Source organism: Muntiacus reevesi, chromosome 5 (assembly GCF_963930625.1).
Source record: "Muntiacus reevesi chromosome 5, mMunRee1.1, whole genome shotgun sequence".
Classification (NCBI taxonomy): domain Eukaryota; kingdom Metazoa; phylum Chordata; class Mammalia; order Artiodactyla; family Cervidae; genus Muntiacus; species Muntiacus reevesi.
In genome coordinates, this window is record NC_089253.1 from 101,707,686 (window position 1) to 101,728,629 (window position 20,944).

General features: G+C 38.7%; 1 protein-coding gene across 3 annotated transcripts in view; it reads left to right on the forward strand.

The window, feature by feature from the left end:
• RABGAP1L (RAB GTPase activating protein 1 like) overlaps nt 1–20,944 on the forward strand; it is a 657,985-nt gene that overhangs the window by 450,614 nt on the left and 186,427 nt on the right. The window lies entirely within an intron of this gene.

Sequence of the window (20,944 nt, forward strand, 5' to 3'; positions counted from 1 at the left end):
TTTCTTGGTCCAGAGTAAGTAATCGATAAACTTTGTTGGTTGGTTGACTGAGTTTCACTTGGTTTGTTTTTTTGTGACTACCCTTGGCACCTTTTCCTAGATTCTTCTCCTGGCCATTGGTGTAGAAGCAGTGTAGGACTTGGAGGGAGAAAGACCTAGTTCCCCAGACATACACTGCTGCTCCCAGGCTCTGCAGCCTCAGACAAAGCTTTTCATTTCTCAGCAACTGTTTCCTTCTCTGTAAAAAGAAGATAATACTATTCATCTTTTAGGGGTTTTGGTGAGGATTAAATGAGGCAGTATTTCTTGCATGCCTGGCACAATCCTTTCTTTTCATTAAAATGTTATTATGTTGAAATTCAGTGAGTTTCCTTTTTATATTATTTTAAAGACACCTTTGTCAAGAGTCAGATTTTGTTATTATAAGATCATAAGCTCCTCCAACTGGAAGGAACGTTAGCAATTGGGTCTCAAATTTTATTATACATTTGAATCACCTGGTGATACTATTTAACTGCTAATTCAAATTCCAGTTGGTGGTTGTGGGATATAGAACCTGAGAGTCTGCACATCTAACTCACTCTTAGGTGTTGCTGTTACTGCCCCCACCAAGCACATGTTGTATAGCAAGGCTTTCAGTTCAGTTCAGTCGCTCAGTCGTGTCCGACTCTTTGCGACCCCATGAATCGCAGCACGCCAGGCCTCCCTGTCCATCACAAACTCCCAGAGTTGACTCAAACTCATGTCCATCGAGTCAGTGATGCCATCCAGCCATCTCATCCTCTGTCGTCCCCTTCTCCTCTTGCCCCCAATCCCTCCCAGCATCAGGGTCTTTTCCAGTGAGTCAACTCTTCACATGAGGTGGCCAAAGTATTGGAATTTCAGCTTCAGCAAGGCTTTAGAGAGTAACAAAAAAATGAAACCCTTGGCAAAGTTCTCCTGTTTTTACTTTTAAACAGTTAATCTCCTGTACCAACCATCAGAATTGCATTTCTTTGTAGGGAAGGAAAGGAATCCAGTCTCTCTCTCCAGAAGACATTGCAGACAAATGTCTTAACTCTTCACTCTCAGAAGTAACACTGTTTAGAGAATGACATGCAAGACCTAGCCATTTAATGCCTAAGCACTCTAACCTCCAGATACTTAGTTGGAACTAATTCAAAATGCAAGGACAAGTTTTATTTGTTTGTAACTTGTTACCCATTTAGATTGTCTTTAAAAGTTTACGGCATGAAAAAATGAAAAGCTAAGCAGATTAGTTACAAAAACTCAGAATATAAATTCTATAACAATTACTTGACTGAAATAAGACTTTTGGGGGGGATGCATTGAATATACAGTGCTTCTCTCTGGATGTTTGAACTTTGCCCCTCGCTAGTTATTGTATTTAAACCTGAGTCCTCAGTGCACCCTGTGTGTTCACTGGGACATAGTGTCTGTGCACCTATTCTCTGAGCGGGAAGGGCTTTACTTGTACCCAGGCATAGAGTTGTTCACACCTGTGTGGTCATCAAGCCCAGTCACACAGTTTCGGCGTCCTAAAGGAAATGAAAGCGGCATAAAATAAATTCAGCTTTGGAACATATCAATTTGGTTTAAAATGTAAAAATTATTGCCCAGAGAATAATTTAATGGGCAGAATGATTTTTTTCCAAGTTCATGCTGAAGTGGAAAACAGCATTGTCCTTTTTGCCTTCCTCCCTTGAGGGTGCCTCTAAGAACAACCTCTTTCTTGTTTGAGGACTTTCTACTTTTACCTAGTGCAGTTCACTGCCCTCAGAAACAACTAGAAGGTCGTGAGGGCCGCTAGGAATTGTATAGATAGTTTTCATTGTCATTCTGTTTGCACACATGTAGATATTCCCTCTGAAATGCATGCTCATCCTATTGTTTGGGCTTCCAACTGGCACTAGTGGTAAAGAACCCGCCTTCCAGTGCAGGAGACATAAGAGATGGGGGTTTGATTCCTGAGTCAGGAAGATTCCCTGGAGGAGGGCGTGGCAACCCACTCCAGTGTTCTTGCCTGGAGAATCCCACGGACAGAGGACTCCGGTGGGCCAGTGTCCAAGGGGTCGCAAAGAGTTGGTCCTTCTGTTTAGGGTTCAGTCCGTCCTATTGATTAGTCTCAAAAAGGAACTTTATACTCTGGTAACTTCTTCGGGTTTTTAGTTCTTTTTCTTTTCTCAGCATTTGTGAGAAATAGATTACAATACTATTTTGATAGATATTATTTTTCTATTGACTAATCCAGGAAACAAAACAAAGCAAAACCGAAACCTTTATACACTAGACCCGCAACCTAAGACTTCTTTTTCATGCTGTCCTGACTGTCTTGCTTTACTGTTATTCATAAACTCACCTGCCGTTTACATTTGTAAGATGCCCGGTCACTCCTCCAGTCTCAGAAAGGCTAGATTCTACAGGCATATTCTGTAAATGAGGCTTGCTTCTCAGACTTTGGCATTGGTAATATTGGTGCCTTTTTTGTTACATATTCTAGTGACTGAGAGCTTAAAAGACAGCCATGTCTCTATAAATCAGTCTATTCTTTATTTGAAATCGGAAAATCAGGTGTTCCTATTGTATATAAATTTTAAAGAATCATGGATTGTTCACCTTGGAAAATACTCCATGGGTAGTTCAAGTCAAGAGCCCTTATTTAAAAAGAAGGGGACTTCGTGTAAATATGACAGGACAAGCTATAAGATCCATGACTGATCCTCAAGTTCAAAGCAGGAGAAGCAGTTTGGTTAGGAATTGAGTTGAATACTTTGAGTATACTAGGTAATTCTTCAAAAGCTGTCTGTACTCTTTGGACCAATGCTACAGTATACTACCTAATTTTTTTGTTTTGTTTTGTTTTTTTCGTAGGAAATGTTATAAAAGCCTTGAAGAGAGTTCATAGGTAAACAGTGAAACAATTTACAATAGTACATATGAAGACAGATTAGGAATTAAGAATATTTAAACTTGAAAAGGGTGCCTTCAGAAGTATCTCAGTGACATGGAAAATTGCAACCAGGTGTTTTCCATTTCCTTTGCAGACAGAACAAAAGGAAGTAAATTTATACTATAGTAAAAGGAACAGCAGTTAGACGTGAAGCAGATCCACACAATGAAGCCAGTAAACACTGCAATAGAAGGGATGTTCAGCTTCCTGGTTGTCTTCCTCAAATTCTCTGGTTTTTATCAGTATCTGTTTCCTGTGGTTGAGATTTGACATCTCAAGGCTTGAGTCAGGCACGTCCAGAGTTCTACCTCAGCTCAGTGACCTTGCACTGTCTAATAGTGGCTATTATAGGCAAGGTAGCAGCCTAACCACGGGAAACTCCCTACATTATCAGTGCAATCAAGCTCTTTTATTAATACGACTTTTAAAAACTGCAACTAGCCATTAAGGAATAAATACTCAAAAACTAAATTAGTCAGCTTCATTATTTTCTAAGAAGCAAAAGCTATAAACATGTCTCTTTTCTATTCATTTTTCAAGTGTATTAATCCTTTGATCTCTTTCTCCTGAAGTACTAGCTATTTTTATTTCCTAGTGATCTAAGCTTTTCCTGTTAAGACTGAGTCTTTGATATGATCATATTGATTGGAAGAAAGAAAAGATTTTTTCGAAAAGTTATACAAGAAATGTATAGGTCAGCTTTTATCAAAATATGGAGCAAATTCCTTAAGATCTTGAATAAATGAAATTCCATATACAAATTCTGGGAAGTCCAGTTTTGTAGACTACCATAATATGGTGTTCAGATATGCAGTGCTGAATTGTGTGTTCTAAGTGCCTCACATTTAATTCTCATAACAGCCCTCTGAGGTAGGTCACTGTTTATGAGGAAACTGAGGCAGAGACAGCTTGTAAGTCATTTCTCTAAGTCATCCAGTTAGGAGGAACTGAAGGGTTGATTCAGACTTGGGAAGGCTAACTCCAGAGTCCATCTCATAACCCCCGATACCCTACTGCCTTTTCTGTCTTTCATGGAGCCCAAGTATCTCTTGAACTGATAGTAAGGAAGACCAGGTTCTGGACAGTTGCAGGAGTCAAGGAGGGCCAGCAAGAGTGGAGCACCTGGCCCCACCCGGACCCCCGCCAGCTCATTCTGCTCACTCACACTTTCCCTCTCCACCCTCTGGAATCCCAGGCAGTTCCACAGTGCACTATGCCTCTGTTTCTCTCAGCCCTTACAGGGGCCAGGCTGTTGGTTTTCAGCGTCTTCCTCTCAGAACTCCTGCCCAGTGTGAGTTTATTCCTTGAAATCTGTTCAAGCATCCACTGCTTTGTGAAGCCATTCCCAGTTTACGCTACTGGAACTCATGTTTCTGCCTTTGGACCCCCCTGTGTTGTCATGTACATACCTCTCTCACTGTAGTTGTCTTCATTCATCTGACAACTATTTATTGAGCACTACTCTGTGCCAAGTACTGTTCTAAATGGAAAAATCAGTCAGTTCAAACTTCTGAATTAATGACGCTATCAAAGTTAAGGGAAAAAAAGTAGGGTTTTGAGCAGTCATGTGATCTAATGTCTCTTTTAAAAGGGTCACTTTTAACAGAGTGGCTGCTGGTTTGACAACAGACTGGAGGACCAACAGGTAGAAATAGGGAGACCAGAAGGCTATAGCATGAATCCACATCAAGAGGGGATGGTAGCTAGGCATAGAGTGGGAGCAGTAGAGATAGTAAGAAATAGTTGAATTATGGATATATATTGAATGTAGATTCTATGAGATTTGCTGACGGATTGACTGGGGGTCGTGAAAGAAATAGAAGAAAATTCTCAAGTTTTTTGTCTGAACAACTAGAAGAATGCAGTTGAATGACAACTGGGGTGGCAAATATTGGAGGGAAAACAGGTTTGTGGGGAAAAATAAAGAGTTCAGATTCAGACATGACAGAGATTCCCAGATGGACATGCAATAGAGATCTTGAGGTAGCTAGATAAATGAGTCGAGTGTAAAGGAGAAAGTGAGACTAAAGATGCTGGTTTTTGGAGTCATCAGTACATAGTATGTATTTAAACAGGGTTTGATGGCGTCACCTCGGGAGTGTCAATAAAGGAGGATCAAATACTGAAGCTGTGGCACCCAGGATTTGACAAGAAAGTATGAAGAATCCTGCAAAGGAGACTGTAGTGGTCAGCTTGGTAGGGGATCTTTTCATGCCTTTCTTAGAGCATGCAGTGTTCAAGGGCAGAGCTGTGGTTTATTTCCTTATAGTTCCTAATATAGTTGTTGGTAAGTGTTAGTATATTGAAGGTAGGATTAGCTCTTAGTAGGAACACAAAGTGTGACTATAGAGATCTCTGGAGCGTGCTCAGTTGCTTCAGTCCTGTCCGGTTCTTTGTGATTCTGTGGACTGTAGCCCATCAGGCTCCTCTGTCCATGGGATTCTCCAGGCAAGAATATTGGAGTGGGTTGCCGTGAGATCTCAGGAGAGGGTGGGATTCAGAATGGAAAGCAGGTCCAGTAAGGCTTTCTAAGCCCTGCCCAAATGGGTAGGATTTGGAAGCAGGACCTCATTTCCAAAGAGGGGATTAGCAACAATAAGGTCCCTGCCCTAAAAAAGCCCGGAGAATTGAACAAGTTCGCAGGTAAAAATTATAGAACCAGAGGTCAAATAGACAAATAGACAAAGGTAAAAATTCAGAATAAAGGTAAAATAGACAAAGGTAAAAAGTCAGAACCAGAACTCAGTAGGAGTTCACTGGTACTCTGGTTTTCACCTTCCAGAGTAATGGAAATAAAAGTAAAAATAAACAAATGGGACCTAATTAAACTTAAAAGCTTTTGCACAATGAAGGAAACTATAAGCAAGGTGAAAAGACAGTCTTCAGAATGGGAGAAAATAATAGCAAATGAAGCAACTGACAAAGGATTAATCTCAAAAATATACAAGCAGCTCCTGCAGCTCAATTCCAGAAAAATAAACGACCCAATCAAAATATGGGCCAAAGAACTAAACAGACATTTCTCCAAAGAAGACATACAGATGTCTAACAAGCACATGAAAAGATGTTCAACATCACTCATTATCAGAGAAATGCAAATCAAAACCACGATGAGGTACCATCTCACACCAGTCAGAATGACTGCTATCCAAAAGTCTACAAATATAAATGCTGGAGAGGGTGCGGAGAAAAGGGAACCCTCTTACACTGTTGGTGGGAATGCAAACTATTATAGCCACTAGGGAGAACAGTGTGGAGATTCCTTAAAAAACTGGAAGTAGATCTGCCATACAACCCAGCAACACTACTGCTGGGCATACACACCAATGAAACCAAAATTGAAAGAGACACATGTACCCCAGTGTTCATCGCAGCACTGTTTATAATAGCCAGGGCATGGAAGCAACCTAGATGTCTATCGGCAGACGAATGGATAAGAAAGCTGTGGTACATATACACAATGCAATATTACTCAGCCATTAAAAAGAATGCATTTGAATCAGTTCTAATGAGGTGGTTGAAACTGGAGCCTATTATACAGAGTGTCAGAAAGAAAAACACCAATAAAGTATACTAACACATATATATGAGATTTAGAAAGATGGTAACAATGACCCTATATGTGAGACAGCAAAAGAGACACATGTAAACAACAGTCTTTCGGACTCTGTGCAAGAAGGTGAGGGTGGGATGATTTGAGAGAATAGCATTGAAACGTGTATATTATTATATGTGAAACAGATCGCCATTCCAGGTTTGATGCATGAGACAGGATGCTCAGGGCTGGTGCACTGGGAAGACCCTGAGGGATGGGATGGGGAGGGAGGTGGGAGGGGGGTTCAGGATGGGGGACACATGTACACCCATGGCTGATTCATGTCAATGTATGGCAAAACCCACTACAGTATTGTAAACTAATTAGCCTCCAATTAAAATAGATTAAATTAATTTAAAAAAACTTAGTCTTAAGAGAAAGTCAAAGGACGTCTATTATAAATGAGACACGAGATGAACTAGGGTCAAAGCTATCTTCATGCTCAACCTATTGAATACTGGATTGTAGAAGTGCTTACCTTTCTGTGTGACTGAGACCTTGCACTAATACCAGTAAGAATCGGTACATTAAGAATCAGTCTTCCAGGGTGGAACTCAGGAAGTGAACTTACCAAATCCCCCGCTTTGTTATTTTTAACCTGTGCTCCCCATTTTATTATTTAAGAATCTTACTTACAGAGAGGTTGAGACAGTTGCCTAAGTTCTGAAACTTTCGGTTTACAGAATTAATGAATTCTACCGTGAATTTCCAGATTGTTTAATAGGAGCAATTTACTGTGTTTAAATGGGAATGAGTTTCACAGAATTAATTTCTGGAATTTCTCCCTATAATTATAGAACTTTTACAACAACTCCTGTATTCTTGGGCTTCCCTGATGCCTCAGCAGGTAAAAAATCCACCTGCAAAGCAGGAGATGCAGCAGAGATGGGTTCAATCCCTGAATCAGGAAGATCTCCTGGAGGAGGAAAATGGCAAGCCACTTCATATTCTTACCTAGAAAACCCCATGGACAGAGGAGCCTGATGGGCTATAGTCCATGGGGTTGCAAAGAGTTAGACACGCTTGAGCGACTGACACACTCACTGTATTCCTGTTGCTGCAGTGTCCTTTGTTAATTAGGTCCTTTTGTTTTATGATAGCTCTTACTTTTAGCTTGCTTTTTTGTTGTTTTTTGTCATTTAGTAGATCTTCAGACCAAACTAGCTGAACTAATTCTACTATTTTTTCCTAAATGGAGACACCTCTTCACCATGGCAGGTTGATCTGTGATTTCTTGTATAATTGCTTGACGTGAGACCAGCTATCTACCTCCTTCAGATAAATACCTTTCTTTTGGTCAGCTCTTAATAAAGGAAAAAACTCCCCATCCATTTTATAGCTTAGAGTAATTGTGAATAACCTGAATTATATCCTAGAGCAATCAAATGACTATTCTTCATGGTACCTGAAGTCTTCAGTATTTTGTTCCATGGTCGCTAATTTCTAACAAAAAATGATTTGCTATATAAATCATAGTGCTTAATTGAAATTATACTGGAAGCTTATTTACTTTTTGCTTTCTAAAAAAGTGGATAATTATTATGGCTCATGGGTCAGAGGTTGTAGATTTTACATATCCCTGATGTATGAATGGATAAGTAGAAAAGGGAAAATTGTACCATAAATTATTAAGGCTGCTGTCCAAAAAATGCTTGACAGGAAACATCATAAAGCTATAGAAAATAGGACCTTTGCCAACTTCTAACTGTTTAGTATTCAAGGAAAATCAATGCTCATCAGAATATTTTGTTACATCTAAGAATCTGTCATTTCTGTTTTGTTTTGTAAACATTTTTAGTTTCAAGATTAAGTTTTCATATTGCAGTAAAAAAATTACTGCTATTTTCAAAAGCATGTGTATTCTCTCTTCTAGTAAGGAATGTGATTTCTGGTCAAGCAGATAATATGTATTTATGTTAAAATTTGGGGCACATTTGTAATTGATGAGCAAATGTTGACTTTCATTGGAATTTTTAAAGGAAACAATATTAATAGCTTGTTTTCTCTGAAATCTTTTCAATTACTAGTTCCACAAAATTAACTTGCTAAATTGAAATTTTGTTGCTTAGTTTTTCATTATGTGCTGTTCTTTTTTCACCATTAATCTGCCAAATTTTATTACTTTAAATTTTTGCTGTTGGCATTTTTATTGTGCTGAACTGAGTTTATTGTATTTCCTGTAGATTCAAAAATAGACAGTTGTATATAGTTTCCTATAAAATAGAATAATACCACCTGTATATAAATATGTACACATATATACATGGACATAAATCACTGAAGACATTTGTGAAATTGGATAAGTAACCTATTTTCAACAGTTTTCAAAGTGGCCACTTTATATTTTTTTCTGCTGACAAAAGATGGGGCGTATAGATTAGCCTGCAGTGGATCCTGAGGTTTATGTTTTTATTAATCATTTTATCAGATATTCATCAGATCTCTCCATTATTTCTGCATTCATTGAAATAAAAGGTCAGATATTTTCCATTATAAAATTCACCCATGCAAAAGACTGAGTTTTCAATGCATTGTTTTCTATACATTATGTTTTAGTTTTATGTTATATAGAATTATGTTTATATTTTATAAAGAATGTAGTATGCTTTTTAGAATTTGTCATATATTTATTTTTAAATACATAAAACTTAATTTATCTTGATATTTTAAGCACAAGTTTTTTTTGCATAGTTCAAGTAAAATGTGGTGTATTGATTTACTCATTGTAGAAGCATCGACCTTCTATTCTTAGTGGGTTATTACCAACATTAATGTACTTGAAAGGACCATTCATTAGAGAATTGAATATGTTCCAGTTTTTGATTACACATGATTGGTATTAATGGTTTCCAGAGAGATTATTTAACATCTTCATTTATTTGACCACAAGTTCTAAAAAGCTATACTGAGCTCCATATCAGTGTTATTTTTTTAAAGATATATTAGTTGCTTCTGTTTCTACCATCATCTTCAGCTAGATTCCATATCTCTTAATTACATATGCTACAATGCAGCACACAGTATTTTCAGTGACATTTAATATCAGTGTTTGACTAAGAGCTTTCCACATATGACCTTTAGAAACATTTTAAATGATATGAAATAGCTATAAGCAGACTCTAAGGCATCTTTAGATGTGCTTGTTAGAGGCATTGTGTTATGATTCCCACACTTGGCTACATACTATAATCACCTGACCCCACCCAGACCAATAAAATTAGATCTGGGAGTGTTAGGAAAGCTCCCCAGGTGATTCTAATGAGCAGTTAGTTGTCTTTCTAACTTTAGATAATGCTCTGTTCTCCCTCTGAATTCATATTAGAGACTCTTGGCAAGTTCTTAAAGATACAAGTGGCCAGGCTCTAACCTGGAGAAATTGTTATCTGAGGTGGGACTCCTGCATCTGTGTGTCATAAAAGCAGCACAGGTGATTCCAATGAAAATCCTGGCTTGAGAACCACTTATCTAATGACAAAAGAACTGCATCAGAAGGAAACTTAACCATTCCATTTCTATTTTTGTGAATTAAGATAAATCACCTAGTGTATTTGAGGTTCCTTTGTAAAATGGAGGTATTACCGTTAGCTTATATAGCCCCAGGTATTGTTCCAGTTGAATGGAACCGTGTACTCAGAAGTCCTTTGTGCTAAAGCCTCTGTGAGATGGTAGCAATGAGAGCTTACCATATAGTGGCTTCTGTAACGTGGTGCATGTAGTTTATTTCTAAGTCCTGTGTGGTTTTTGGCAGAAAGAAGCTACATGTATCTCTGAGGCAGAAAGAAATTTGGGCTCCTTGGCTATCTCCAGGGTATATTACCCTGGTTTTTAAAGTTTGCCTACATTTTTTACTCAGACCAGGCTGCTAGTGGCTCAAGGTGGTAGGGGACCAGCAGTGGAGGGGAAAATGAAGCTGCCCCATCTAGAGATTTGAAAACATTTGTGAATTCCTATAATTAGTAACATTCTTCTTATACCTCCACAGAGACATGGTGGGCAACAGTGGAGTTGTTTACCTGATTTAACTTTCCATACTCATTTTCAGTACTTTCCTCCTGTATCTCTTTCACCTCTACTGTCCCTGGTGTTTAAGCATCACCAACATTTACCCATATACTGAGTGAGGACAGAAGAAAGAGAAAGGGTCTCCAAAGATGAATACACTCATTAGTGGTTTCCCACCATGACACAGCCTCAGGACTTCAGCTCTGGAGGGGTGAGAGTCACCTATGCAGGGCATTCCCTGGTGTGTTAGTCTAGATGTAGCCTAGCACTGGATTCATCAATCAAGCAAAATTACATACAATTTCTTGAGGCTTTTAAATCCTCTCCACTGTATATTCGACTGAAAATTCTTGTTTTGTTTGATTTTTTGACATGATTCTGCTTTGGGATTACTTTAAATATCAGTTCCTACTTATCTCTGAAGACAGTGATTACTGTGTGATTGGTTTTGTTTTCCTGGTGCACTATACTGTAGTTCTCAGATTTGTAAAGAGGTGGTGAACCTTCTGGGACAGAAAAGATGAACATTCTATAAAGTAACATTCTATAATTTAGTGTTACTATCCAAGAGCTTACTTTTTTTAATATTTAAGAAGGAACTGAGTGTAACATGTTTATCTCTTCAAATAACCTGAAAAGGAGACTCATCAACCAAAAAAAAAAGTATGTAGTTAATATCAAGAAATTGTAGGAAGAAATTAGTTTGAAGAACATTTCATGAATTTTAATTCTCATCAAAGATTTTCTCTTTGATCCTGACAACCCTATTTATGTCATCCATTTCTTCAACTAATTCTGAGTACCTGCTCTGTTCCAGGTAGGGTCCTAAATGATGGAAATATACCAGTAAAGAAAGGCAGGTTTCTACCCTCATGTAACTTACAGGGAAATAGAGACTGGTGAATGGGTAGTTACCCATCAGTAGACTGAATGCTGTGATGTGGAGATCATGGGTATTTTGAAAGAACTCTATTGAGGGGTGTCTAACCCAGCAATGGAAAGCCAAAAAGCCTCCCAGAGGAATTAGCATCTAATCCCAGACCCAAACAAGGAGAACAGTAATTAAGAGAAGATGGAAGAATGTTCCAGGTAAAGAAAAACACCATAAAGTCCAGAGGTACAGGGCATGGTCTAATATGGGGGAATATCTTAAAAACCTATTTTTCATCTCCCCACAGCTGTTAGATCACTAAGGAGGGTGGGATATAGGGGGAGTTGGATACCACCAGTGAAACCCCTAACAAGCAGCCGGGGGCAGAGTGCCATTCCCTCCTGACATGGTAGGTGATGTGATAGCATCCCTTGAGAGCCTTATCAAAGAGGACCTTACAGTCTACCAGCAGGTCTAAACCTTCTTATTGGGATTACCTAGATTAGCACAGTAAAGGGAAACACCTGTTTTTCCCTTCTATTATAGGGGGAAAATCTCAGTTAAGTGTACCTCCTATATTTCTTCTCGGTGTGTTTCCTTTGCACGCACACTCCTAACACACTCAATTCTGACACTTTTAGTCTCTCAATGTGTGGCTGTTTTTTCCCACACCAAGCACTTCCCTGCAACACCACTTGGGTGTCCCACAGTTTACCTCATTTCCAACACCATCTATGTGGATATAGTGTCAGGTCCCACAGGTTAAAGTCTTGCTCCCCCAATACCTGCTCCCACTCTACCTCGGATTCCAGGTGCAGGTAGTAGCTCCCCCAGGTCACACACAGTTCTGTCCTTTTTGGCTAGACATCAGAGGCTCCCTTGACCCCCTTCTCAGGCTCAATTAATTTGCTATAGGGGCTCACAGAACTCAGGGAAACGTTGACTTACCTTTCCCGGTTTATTGAAGAGTATAATAACGGATACAAATGACAGCCAGTTGAAGAGATGCCTAAGACAAGGCCTCAGGGGGTCCTGAGCCCAGTGTCCCCATGGAGCTGGGTGCATTACTCTCCTAGAGCAGATGTGTTCGTCAACCTAGGAGCTTTCCAAATCCCGTACTACTGGGATTTTTATGGAGGCTTCATAACACAGGCTTAATTGATCATTAACTTTATCTTCAGCCCTTCTCCTTACTCAGGAGGGTGTGAAGTAGACCGGGAAATTCCAAGCTCCAATCTTGGCTTGGTCTTTCAGTGACCAGCCCTCATCCAAGAGCCATCCAGGAACCCACCCACAGTTACTTCACTGGAACAAAAGAAACTTGTATCACTCAGGAAATTACAGAGGTTTCAAGAGCCCTGTGTCAGGAACTGGGCTCAAAGATCAGGTAGTAGAACAGAGATGCTCCCAGTGTTCTTATCAGTTTGGAAATTACAAGGGTTTCTGGAGCTCTGTGCCAGAGGCCAATATGTATTTTCTGTTGTCTCAGAAGTATATATTTAATGCCGCTCAAGTTGGTATATTAATATATACCTTAGTAATAAATCTATACACTCTCACATATCTCTTAGCTACAGGTCTTCTGGAACCATGTTTAGTCTGAAGATGCAGTATTAAAATATCTCCATTGTTAATTCAGCTAACTTTTAAAATATCTTCTCACTTAATAGCTTCAGATCTGAGGAAAATGTATAGTATACCATGGTCCTTTCAAACACTGTCTCTGCAGACAGACTGCTTATCTTGAATCCTAGCTTCAATGATTTATGTGTGATTTAGAGTGAATTAATGAACCTTCAGCAGTGTGTTTCAATTTCTATATCACTTATACATCTATATCCCTCTCATCTCTTATCTTTTTTAGTTTAAAAGAAAGGTGAGGGTGTAGGTACAAGAATTCTGATAGAATTCATATACTTTCTGGCTTCTAGGTGAGTTGGGCCAATGGAAATTAGCAGGAGATGGGAGGACAGAAAGAATCAAGATCAGCTGGTAGTTAGGAATTGGTGAGGTTACTTTGTCCTTATGAAGGGCATCAGTAATACCCCTGCAGCATGGGATGGTTGACAGATAACTGTAGCTAGAAGACAACATAATCCAAGACTCATCCTGACTTAAGGGGATTTGAGGAGAACAAAGGGTGATTGCCAGAGTTCATTGCCAATAGGGAATCTTTATAGAAACTACAACATGTTTTCCTCTCCTTTTTTTTTTTTTTGCCCAGGGACAATGTTGTCTGTTCACATTTTTATCTCATATTCTTTTCCTGTCCTTGGAAGAGGATAACTTATCCATCCATGTAAACTTAAAAATGCTAGTATATACTAAGCAGTTCTCAGAGTGCCTGGCACACAGATTTGATGAATACTTGTCAAAAAACTGTAATTTATTTCTCTTATTTCACATGCTTTGTTTTTGAAAGGTTTATTTATTTCAGATGTGACTACTAAGAGTTCTTCCCAGAGTCACATGTAATTAAGGACTCAGACTTTGTAGATATACCACTTTTCAGTTGTTGTTGTTCAGTTGCTCAGTCATGTCTGACTCTTTGCGACCCCATGGACTGCAGCACACCAGGCTTCCTGGTCCTTCACTATCTCCCTGAGTTTGCTTAAACTCATGTCCATTGAATCCGTGATGCCATCCAACCATCTCATCCTCTTGTCGTCCTCTACTCCTCCTGCCCTCCACCTTTCCCAGCACCAGGGTCTTTTCCAGTGAGTTGGTTCTTCCCATCAGGTGGCCAAAGTATTGGAGCTTCACCTTCAGCATCAGTCCTTCCAATGAATATTCAGGGTTGATTTCCTTTAGGATTGACTGGTTTGATCTCCTTGTTGTCCACAGGACTCTCAAGAGTCTTCTCCAGCATCACAGTTTGAAAGCATCAATTCTTTGGCATTCAGCCTTATTTATGGTCCAACTCTAACATCCATACATGACTGCTGAAAAAACTATAGATTTGATCACACAGATCTTGTTGGCAAAGTGATATCTCTGCTTTTCAGTATGCTGTCTAGGTTATTCATAGCTTTTCCTCGAAGAAGCAAGTGTCTTTTAGTTTCATGGCTGCAGTCACCATCCATGCTGATTTTGGAGCCCAGGAAAATAGTCTGCCACTGTTTCCATTGTTTCCCCATCTATTTACCATGAAGTGATGGAACCAGATGCCATGATCTTAGTTTTCTGAATGTTGAGTTTGCTGAAAAAACGAATCCTAGGTACTTCCCTGGTGGTCCAGTGGTTGAGAATCCTCTGGATTCTGTCTTTTAATGGAGGGGACGTGGGTTTGATCCCTGGTCTGGAAACTAGGATGGTATGTGTGGCAGGGCAACTGAGCTTGCAGGCCACAAGTAGAGAGAAGCCCATGTACCACGAGGAAAGATCCTGTATGCTGCAAGTAAGACCTGAGGCAGCCAGAACTAAAGTAAACAAATAGAATATTAAAAACCAACAGGTCTAAGTCAAGCAAAGATAATCACCTGTGACTAAACTGACACATTCATGTTACATTTACTTCTCATCCCTCCCCCTTCTCGAACTCTTCTTCACCACTCTACTTAGGAAAAAATTCACAATTCTATAACAAAAATGGAGAATATTTAATAAAACTGGGGGAAGGAAGGGTGACAGTCCTCCAAGTTTTTTCATATTTTATATTATTTTAGTGAATTAGTTGTAGACATAAGGGAGGACTTAGCCATGAGGGTTTTAACGCATTAGGACTTAAATGAATTTGTATGCAAAGCTTCTATGAAAGTCTCAGAAATCTTTTTTTCTTTTTTTGGTAAAGCTGCTTCTTGGTTTTCAGTGCTACAATCCTGCCCTCTAGCGGGCATTCAGAAACAAACCAAAAGCCAGAATATTGCATCATTTTACTTACTACTCCATCAAAGTCCATTATTTAGTCATTCTAAAAAATTGAACTTGTAAAGTACTTATAATACAAGAAGCACAGAATAAAGTAAAATACTTTTTTTGGCTGAAATTTACAGTATTCTTGCTATAGCACCTATATTTAAAGAGCAGCCAGTATTTACTTCTTTATATTTGCATGGTAATTATCTGTCACCTTCTCTTTTCTGTGGGGGAAAAAAATTCAGTGCGATCACAGAAGTAAGAAATTTATCAAAGAGAAGCCAAAGGGATTCTTTCTGGTTACCTGATGTTACAAACTATGCCAAATCCGAGTGACTTTATTTTTTTATTTTTTATTTTTTTATTTATTCATTTATTTGGCTGCACCAGGTCTTAGTTGCAGCATGTGGGATCTAGTTCCCTGACCAGGGATCGAACCTGGGCCCCCTGCCTTGGGAGCTCAGAGTCTTAACCACTGGGCCAGCAGGGAAGTCCCCTGAGTGACTTTAAAACAGTGATTTTGGAGCAAGATGTTGTTGATATTAATGTAGCTTCCTGATCAAATGGGCTAATCCAGCATTGATTCTAGAGTGTTTGTGCTAAGAATACATAATCTAAGTTTAATCATAAAGAAACATCAGACATACCAAATTTAGGGGCATTCTACAAAGTAGCTGGCCCTTACTCTTGGCAAGAGTCAAGTTCATGAAAGATAAAGACCAAAAACTGTCCCAGAAGAGAAACTGAAGAGACATGACAAGTACTTTCAATTTATGATCCAGGATTAGATCCTGGACCAGGAAAAAATCGTTAGTGGGACATTTAACAAAATTTGAATACAACTTTCTTGATTTTGGTTGTTTTGTAAGATGTTAACATTTGATGAAGCTGGGTGAAGTGTGAGCAGAAGCTCTTGACACTATTTTTGCAAATTTTTTCCAAGTTTGAAATTATTTCAAAGTAAAAGTTTTTTTTAAAAGTTGAGAACTTCTGTTTATTTTATTGACAATTTCATAATTCGGGAATTTGGGAAGACTTTATCTGTGTGCTTCATCTCTGATCCACATGGCATCAGCCAGGGCACCTGAAGCTGGAGGATTCACTTTCAGGATGACATCTTCATTAACATACCTAGCACCAGGGTGTTTCTTGACCTCTTTCTGTGCATGGCGTGTGTCCTGCACGCTCTTTCCTCTGTGTTCAGCCTCTTGGAGCTTGGGAATCTAAGTGTAATTGCACGTCTTACTTGGTGACTGGTTTCCAAGAGGGCACTCCAAGAAATAGGATATGGAAGCCATCAATCAATGTCTTATGAAACCTGAGCCCAGAATATTGGTATAGCTTCACTTCTATCATATTTTCTTGGTCAAAGCAGTAATAGTCTTACCAGATTCAAGAGGAAAGGACCAAGACTCTGCCTGTCAATGGGAAAAGTGTCTGAGAATTATGACCACCTTTAATTCATAACAGATATTTTACCAAAATCTCATTGGCTTTGCAGTAGAGATGGGATTGGTGAAAAAAAGCATGGACATTTTTTTGTTCAACATACATAAATTCTAACCCTGGCATTACCATTTACTAACAGTGTGATGTCTTTGATTCTGTTTTCTTATCTCTAAAATTGTGGCGGTAACATAAATGCCCAAGAGTATTGAGAGAACTAGTGAAAACAATATATAAAATGTAAGATATGGCAGGCAATAAATATGCAAACCTAGTAATAATTGCTAGCGTTTATTGAATACTGAGCAAGTGCTCAGTTCATTCAGTATGCTTTCTAAATGCTGTCTCAGTGAGTCGCTGCCCCCTTCTGGAGTGACGTGTCCCACACTGGATGGCCAAAAGAGCAGCACCCTTTTCCCCCAGCTTCAGCTGTGTTTGTCCTCCACTTACCTGTCTGATCATTTTTCGCTACCTTGTTGCTTGGCTCTCCACTTCCATATACTGTTTATTCCCCTTTTACGTTGGTCCCTGAGGACCCCAGTGCGGAGGCACGTTTGGCACTTTTTCGACACGACCTTCCCAGCGTTTGTTCTCAGCGCTGCCAGTTCAGTTCTTGACAGCTTCTCACACAGCCTGTCAGCCCCCCGAGCCCATGATTGCCTGCTGTCAGAGCCAAGACACTCGCGCCTTTGTCTCAGCGAGCGCTCTGTCACCTGCTGTCATACAGGCTGGTGGGTGCTCCATTGTCGGCCTACCCAGGAACACGATGATCTGCACTTTGGAGCAATTATTTAATTTGAGGCAATTACTTGTAGGTGTTCTTTAAAGTGAAGATTTTTCCAGGCTGTGACTGAATTTTGATGCAGCAGCTTCCCAGGCAGTTAAGGAACTACTTCATACCCAGAAGATGGTCGCTGTCTGTTGTCACTGGATAAAGGTGGTGACCCTTATTTTCACAGCAAGCTGAGTTTCTATTGCTTCACGTCCTGCAAGCGGTCAGATGATTTTTGTGAGTGTTTTTAATATGGAGACAAATAATAAAATCTGGTTTTGATAGAGGTCACCTATTATTAATCTTTCTCCTCCTTGCTCTCAAAATATACTTGTCTTTAAATGGGAAGAATCACTTTAATCCTTTAAGAATTAGGGGCCACATTTTTCTTTTTTTTTTTTAGAGGCCACATTAAGTAATACTCAGCTAAGGTATTCATTCATTCATTCATTCATTCAGCCATCTTCTCTTAACAGTGGTTATGAGTATGACTTCTAGAGTTATACTGTATAGGTTAAAATCCATTTAAGAGCTCTATGACCTTAGGAAATATAATTTGACTTCTCTAAATCTCATTTTTTTGTGGGTAAAATGGAATTTCAGGTTGTTGTGGGACTAAGTAAGGACATGTTTATAGTGTAATTAATTTAGATCTTGACATGTAGGAAGTAATCAATGGATATTGACTCATTTATTATCTTGCCCTTGGAGTTAGACTTTGCATATAAATGGTAAGTAGCCATGACAGTGTATTTACCTGTTATTTTCACTCTTAATAATTCTTTAAGTACCTTAACCCTTTCAATCCCATTAGGAACACTTATTTACCCCTCAGTGAAAAACAGTTATAGATTACATATTTCTGAATAGGGAGTCATCTTGAAAGTGTATGACCTCTTTTCTTTAAAAAAATTTTTTTTAATATATTTCAGCTTAATTAGACAAATGTTGGACCATGTAAGAGTAAGCGGACAATAAAATAATGGGGCATTTAGTTCTTTTGGTGCCTTGGAAAAGTAAACGGTTGTTTGCTTACGATGTATTTCTTTGGTGGCTAGCAGGTTGAGGACCGAAGTTTGTACTGACATTGTCATCTTAAGAGAAACCTACTTGTGCTGCCTGAATGCTGGCCTATGGAGGTTACTATAATTTAATAATACCTCTAATTATATTCCTAAATGGGAATAAGCCTTATCTAAAAGAGAAAAATAGATAATTTAAAATGTCTGACTAAAGTTGCCTTTTTTATTCTATTAGGAAATCAGGATACATTTGTAGTGAAATAAAGAACTTGGCAGAATAGCATGTTTTTTCTAATTTCCAGCAATCTAGAGGTCTGAAAAGATTGTGCTTTTGTTTGTATAGTCTGGCCACACTATTCTACTTCAGTTTAAAGCTTATGAAGTCTTTACTTTTCTTCATTTTTTTATGATAACTTGTAGGGTTTCACATAAACATGTACATTATGAACTTATTTAAAGAATTTATTTGTATAAAATCTTCTAATAATTGAAAGTTAACCTCTTTAGCTGCCCAAGCTTAAAAAGCTACTTTTTATTTAAAACACAGACAGTGCTTTCTTCTTAAGCACAGTGTTTCAAATATAATATAAGCATTCATTAATATTTCTGGGATTACCACAGTAATGTTAGCAACTGAAGGTCTTTTGACATCATTAGATGAGCCTAGATAGCTATACATTTTTTTAAAAGTTTACCTTCTATCAAGTATAATATTTTGATTCTGATAACTTGTCTCTATAGGCTATGTCCCTAATCCCATCTAGCACATACTTTGTCTTTTAGCTTGCTACTTCTGATATCTGTAAACAATAAAATCATGTTGTTAGTTGCTTCAGTTGTCCCAACTCTTTGGGACCCCATGGACTGTAGCCCGCCAGGCTCCTCTGTCCATGGGATTCTTTGGCAAGAATGCTGGGGTGGGTTGCCATTTCCTTCTTCAGAGGGTCTTGCTGACCCAGGAGTCAAACCCAGATCTCCTCCATTGCAGGCAGATTCTTTACTAATTCTAAGTGTAAGTGAAATTAAAATTTGAATAAGTTTTTTCTTTGCTATTAGCAAGAGCTGTTTTGGTTATTTACAGATTCTTTTTTCCCCTAAATTATTCTTTGTGTGTTCCATAGCTCAATTGTCCAATAATTTGAGATCATTGAAGAAAATGTTTCTTACTGTTATTTCTTACTGTACAAATTGGTCTAGTTGGGTCCATATGGAAAAGAATAAATCCGAGAAAACTTGGAGATACCAAGTATAATCATTTGGTTATCAAATAAGCACTTATTATACATGTTACATCAACACTGTGAGGTGAAAATGCCATTAGACTACTCATTTGGGAGGCTTTGGAGAGTGATCCTAGCCTGCAGCTGCTAAATGCATATATAACTTAGGTAATCAAGTTCATGCTCTGAAAAATGAAAGCCATAATACAGGTTGCTACATGGATCCCTAGATTTCACTCTTTCTTTGAAAGCATGGAGGTGGGGGAAATGTTTGGTAGGGAGGTCAAGAGCATGGCAAAGTTGGCTGAACATGGAATGGGGCTGAACATGAACATGAACTCTGAAGGAGTCTGGAAAGGAGATGGAAGGGTGGGAGACGGGCTTAGGAGGAAGGCCAGAGCTTTATGGGGATTAGAGAGCTAGAGACAAGAGGTGCTTACATAGTGACAGTGATTGAATAAAAAACAACTAAGAATCAGAGATCCTGTGGATTTGGTCTTCATGGCAGGTTGATCAGCACAGCATTCAGGTCGTGAGGTTGGACTATGCCTAGTGGTTGTGGTGTGGGGGATGGAGGGAATGTGGAGCAGGGCCTACAGCTAGAGGGCAAGGGTCCAAATTTAGATTAAGAAAGCAAATTCCGCTTAATTGTAACCCAAGTTGTTTTAAAATTATTATTATTGTTATTATTATAATAGTATCTCTCTCTTTTTTTTTAATAGTGATCAAAACTAGTCTAGAATCATTGCTTGGTGTGGTAATGAACTCTTTGTCAATTTGATTTTGTCTTCTGGCCTGATTATGCTTTTTAGTGCTTTGGTTTCTTAACGAATTACTCAGTACACTCAAAACTTTCAACCAATTATTTTGTGTTTATCATTCATCTCTTCTGCCATTACATCATATGTTCGGTAGTTGAATGTGAGAGATTCTTATATTATAACAGGAATATACTCTAATTATCTAGTCCTAATCCTTGCTTCTGATTTTGGAGATAGTAAAAGGATGGTTCATTAGGAGTTCTTTGCATAGCACATCTAGTACAATTCCATGTCCAAAAGGTAGTTTAGATTATACTTGTGACCAAGCTGAAGAGGGCATACCACATAGTTACGGGAAGATACAAACTAATGGGAGATATTAGCTCAAATTTGAAAGGTCTTTTTTCTCATGAATTATGACTTGCATGGCAAAGAAACAGCGTATTCTGT